This window comes from Arvicola amphibius, chromosome 3 (assembly GCF_903992535.2).
Source record: "Arvicola amphibius chromosome 3, mArvAmp1.2, whole genome shotgun sequence".
Classification (NCBI taxonomy): domain Eukaryota; kingdom Metazoa; phylum Chordata; class Mammalia; order Rodentia; family Cricetidae; genus Arvicola; species Arvicola amphibius.
Window position 1 is genome coordinate 17,362,425 of NC_052049.1, and position 6,062 is coordinate 17,368,486.

The following is a 6,062-nucleotide window of genomic DNA, read 5'->3' on the forward strand; positions in this document are numbered from 1 at the left end:
ACATAGCTTTATATAATACAGACAAACACAAACTCTTAAATGTGAAGATATATGAATGGAAGTTCCACACAAAGAATAATGCTCACTAGTAACTTTAGACTGTCAAACCAACAAAAAAAATCCCAAATAAATAAACAAACATACAAAAAAACATTTACAGACATCTACATTTACATTTGCAGGTAAAATGGGCCCAAGAAATCCTACCCCAAAATACAGGTTATTACTATTACTTCTGTGTATCTACTAGAAATTGAGGGTAAGACTCTATTGGTGAAGTACATACACCTCAATTACATTACTTAGACTAATGAATTACTCTAGATCCTACAAATGAGATCATCATAGACTTTATATTGTACGGATGAAACTGATGAGCAACCTTTCCAATTTTCTATTTTGTGCAACCTATCACAATCTACAGAAAGCACCAAAGTAAAATAAAATGAATTAAATTTATCTAACCTAGATAAACTCTCTCCATTAGCATTTTCTTTTCAAGATAGAGAGAAGGAAGTAAGGACAATAAATTGTAGCCTACAATTCAGGAGAGTAATATTTTCAGGAAAGGGCAGTATTTCATTGAAACTTTCATATGCCACTGTCATAATTCTTAAAAACATAAAAATCAGGCAACAAAATAGAACTCATCTTTGTCTTAAGCCTTTCCATTATTAGACAGTTCTAGTTTTCTCATTGTAAAATAGCATTTGATATACATCTCAGCAACTGTATGTTCTGATTCAATGGTTAGATACAAAATTCTAGGATATTTCCAGCATTACAGGGAAGTTTATTATGTGTGTATTTATGTGTTTGTTTATTTATTGGCACTATTGTTGCAATCAGGGGACTTGCAAATAAAAGATACATTTTTTTCCCCACTGAACTATAACACAGGTCATGAAAGGCCTACTTGTGAATGTCACTTATCAAATTCCAGGTAGCAAAAAATAAAGAAAGGAAGAATGCGCTCATGTAAATGCCTCACTCTATGAATTGTACCCTTAGTTCAGTAATTGACCATGTGTGTCTTATATACAATATTTGCACAATTTTTGATCTTAATTTTACTCGTGAGATATATGCATTAAACCAATAAATGAAAAGCCTGAATATGAAACTATCCTCCATATCGTTAAGCAAGGAAGGCTGAATAATCATTCTCATACCTAGCAAGAAGCAAAGGCAGAGCATCATGATAACAATGCACAAAAATACTTCAGACTAAGAAATAAAAATATATTTTTCAAAGGGCAGATAAAAGACATTATATTCAATGAAGGTTGAATGGTAATCACTGATTTCCATCATCCAGATTTTAGCTGATCAAAAATTTAAAAAAGTTAATATCTCAAAAATGTCCATAAAATACTAAAAAATCATTGAGGGAAGACATATAAAACTATGCTTTTTGACAAAAACTATTATATTATGAATTTATTTTATTAATATCAGTTTTTTGGAGAGAAAAGTAAACTTCTATGGAGAGTGACAGGAATGTGCACAGTAAATATAATAGATGTAAGATGGAACTTAAGTGTGTATGCCATTCATGTAAAGAAGATCATTCAAGAGAAAAACACAACAGAGAATTAAAAATAAACAATAATGTGATACCATAAAAGTGATAGACATTTATGTAATTTATTTCATAAGTATTACCCAAAGAAATAAATATGCCCTTCATTAGATTTTTAATCCTATTATAAAATATTGACATTTTGCCTGCAATGGAGACAGTAAAACCAAGCAAGTTTAAACATGACGAGACAGACAAAGGTCAGCATAAAGTTAGCAGAAAAGGAGCCAATGAGAGTTCGAAAAATCAGAGCAGAATTGGTGTCAAAACACATTATATAACTTGTATTGTATCAGTGAAATAAAGAAGGACATGTTAAAAATTACTGTGTAGTGGTTATGAAAGTTTTCACACCAAATAATACAGAATCAAAATATTTATAACCAACACAGTGGGAGATACAGATATATATATATATATATATACATATATATATATATATATATAAAGAAATTTCTAAAGCATTTACTCATTTCTCTTTTTATGACAGGCAAAACAGAATAAGGCTAGAGATTAGTATTAATTTGAATAATTATAGGATTGTGATCAATAAAAATCTCAACTACATAAAGCAGTTTTTATATTAATTGATTTCTCTAAAAATACATATAATTTTGTCATATTATTTGAAAACTTTATCAGTATTAGAAATGGTACAAATGCTCCCCAAATAAAATCAATTCATATGTAAATTAATAGTAAAAAAGGTGGGCCAGTAAAAAGGCTTACAGATAATCACTGTGCACACTTTAATGTAAAATTGAAATACTTACATTTCATATTTAAAATGTGGAGTTTTAATGTATCATCTTATCAAAAGAAAAAAATTGCATAACTGGGTCAAAGTTTCCAGTTGGAAATATTGTGGAAAAATATTTATGCTTTGTAGCAAACCACAAGTTTTTCTAATATGAGGCTTGATGCTGACTTTTATCAAACTACAATAAATTAATTTTTTCAATTTTTGAACAGAATGAAAGCAGTGGGCCTTTTATGTGATATTTTATGATACACAGTCAACTATGATTCTCCTGGGATTGGGAACAGATGAATAGCCAATTATGTTTCTTGTCATATAATCAGGAAAAATCACAGTCTGGATAGTAGAACTGTCACTATATACTATAATGAGAAATTTCCTCCAATAAATAAATTATATTATATAATTGAATACCAAAAGTAGAACAGTCTTAATGTCCAAAATTCATGAGATTTTCTTTTTAAAAAAAATCCATCAATATTTTTTATACTACTCTGGAATTAATGGTGTTTAGGGCCTAATTCTTACTATCAAAACATCACCAATGAAGCTTATGTAAATAATAGCACTATAATATACTTTAGGTGCTGGAAAATTGTTATTCTGAAAACATTGGTTCCAATTGATAAAACCAATGCACTTGTTTGATATCAAAATATGTACTTGAGAGAGAATTAATACTTTTTTTTTTTTTACTGTAATTGTTGTAGTTTGGGGAAACTGTATTTATATCACTTCTTGACCAATCTCTTAAGCTTATTGCTAGCTAGCTCTAATACTTTGGCTAACCCATTTCTATTATTTTATATTTTACCACAAGGCTTGTGGCCTACCAGCAAAGTTCCATCTGGAAGCTCATGTCTTTTCCTCTGGTGGCTTGATGGCATCTCTCTGACTCTGCCTACTCTCTCTCTCTATATCTCTTACAGTCTGGCTATATTCTGTCAAGTCATTGGCTGAAAGCAGATCCTTTATAGCCAATAAAAGCAACACACATACAGAAGGACTTCCCACACCATTTTCCTTTTTCTGTTTAAGTAAAATGGAAGGTTTTAACATGATAAAATTACATATAACTAAACAGACATTAAGCAAAAATTGCAGTTATAATATTTAAATATTTCCATCTACTTTATCATTTATCTTAATTAAGGAAAACTGTAATTATAACCATCTATTCTTCAACTTCATCAAAGACTCCAGAAGGATACAATATTACCAAAGTAAACAGGAAGTACATTGTAAGCAACTTCCAAAACTTTAGAATTGACAGAGAAATCTTGCTGCCTGGGCAGTCACCCAAAGTTGTTCTGTATTATTGGGGCATCCAGTCTTCAGCCCAAAGGTGCATAGTATCCAGCAGAATTTTTCTTGAAACAGGACATTTTAAAGAGAGTTCCGCCTATCTTGGCAGTTTCTCAGTCACATTTTTCTCTATCCTGCAGGATGTCTGGCAGACTCTTCATGAAGCAGGAATCCCAAAGGATTGTCTCACCTTTTTTAGACTACTTCAGTAGTCATTCATCTGTGGGTCCTGCAAATCCAAAGAGTTTAGACAAGAGCAGCTTCTTGCCCAAGGGGCTAACAAATTCCACAAAGAGCCTCTTTGAAGCCAAAGAGGCTTTACTCCACTTTAATTAAATTGGTGCTGCCAGAAACAGATGTGTCTCATTGTCATAAAAAGTCTTAAGCACTTAAAACATTTTAAATAACATATTCTGTAATCTTTGACAGATCTGAAGAATATCTATTCACCTGAAGTACATCTCTATACAGCAAGAAAACCTAACTAAAATAAACGTAAGCTTAACTATTATCCATGACTTTTTATTAAGCTTTATATTTCTTAATTATACCGTATACTTTTAAATGAGGTGTACAAACACTATACCTTAATCAAGAGCAGAAATATACAAACAACAAAATTGACCTTAAATTTGTAGCAATAAACTCAGATTCATACCAATGAAAATCCCTATAGCATATCCTCTTTAAATGTAATCAAACATTTATAAACAATACTTGGGAATTTGGGTGTACTTCTTTCCAAAATGTTTCCTGCTTTTTGTTGGGCAAAGTATTTCTGGCTTCTTGGTTCATCAAACCACATTAGTCTGGAATGAATTCATAGGATCTCATCTTCTGTGGAAACAAAAGCAGAACCTCTTTTTCAAAGCAACAAATATGTAGACCCAAATTTTGGAATCAAGATAACTTTAAAATATGTAGGTTGGTTTAGCTTAGCAGCCTGTACAATGAATTGTCTCTCTGTTCTTAGCTCCTTTATAGTCAAAAAATTCAAAGAAAACACAATAATATACACAATACAGACATTCTGTGTATATTCCTTCTTTACATGGCTTTTCTTACTTTATTACTTCTCTAAAATTTTAATATTTAGTTTATTATCTTTAGTCCTTTAATATATATCTGTACTCTTTTATATTACATTTACTGTCTCTTTACTCTTTTTCTTCTCTCTCCCAAGCCTACGTACATTTTTTAGACACACTTTGTCTTGTTTAAAGTTCTTTTATGTCTGAATCTGTCCTGTTGTGTATGTTAAGCTGTGGCCTGACTAGGACTAAGACTGCTTTGCCTTTTGGCTTTGCCCAGTTCAACATAGTGGAGACATGTTCACTGTCTCTGCAAGCCATGCATACCACATGCAGCAGGTTTATATTGTGCCATTAGGCAGTTGTAAAACATTTCTCAAAAACCTCATTTAAATGCTCCATGTCAGGACCTCCCAAAAGAGTCAAAGCCATTTGTGCTGGTGAACTGGTAGCCACTTTTCAAAACCTTGTGGGTTTGTTGTTGTTGGTGGTGGTGTTTTGCTATCGCTGAATCAGGAAGACCTTCCTTAAAAGAATCATGCCTCTGCTTGCTTCTAGCAAACAGAACAAAAAGCTGTGTTAAACTCTGAATGTGTGTGTGTGTGCGTGTGTGTGTGTGTTTAATTCCTTTTTAAGCTTTCTGAAGTTTTTGTATAGATGTAGTTACCAACGTTGGTGCGCCAGGTGGTAGGAGGAGACTGCTTGTTTGATTCCCAAAAACCCAGACTTCTGAAATAATCACACAGAAAACTATATTACTTAATCACTGCTTGGCCAACCACTTACATGTATTCCTAGCTAACTCTTATATCTCTGTTTAACCCATTTCTATTATTTTATATTTTACATATATGTATGTGGATTTCTTTATATTTCTCAGTTGGCATTCATATTCAAATCATTAGTTCATTTGTTTTCTTTTATTTTTACATCATTTTTCCAGATCAATGTTAGAAGATATTTATAAATTTAAGTATTGCTTTCACTTAAATAATGCACAATTTTGCTCTACAGTGTATGTTGGAGCAGGCCACTAGCTAGTTCCCTGCCACTTCTCCCAGAAATAATCACACAGAAACTGTATTAATTAAAGCATTGCTTGGCCCATTAGTTTTAGTGTCTTATTGGCTAACTCTTACGTATTAATTTAACTCATTTCTATTCATCTGTGAATTGCCACGTGGCTGTTGCTTACAGGCTAAAATTCTGTCATTCTCCAGCAGGGCTACATGGCTTCTCTCTGACTCTGACCTTCTTTTTCTCAGCATTCAGTTTAGTATTCCCTTCATGGGTCCAATATAATTTCCTTATTAACCAATTATTAACCAAGCATACAGAGGGGAATCTTACATAAAGTGTTTCATCTGCATTTGTTATTACCGTA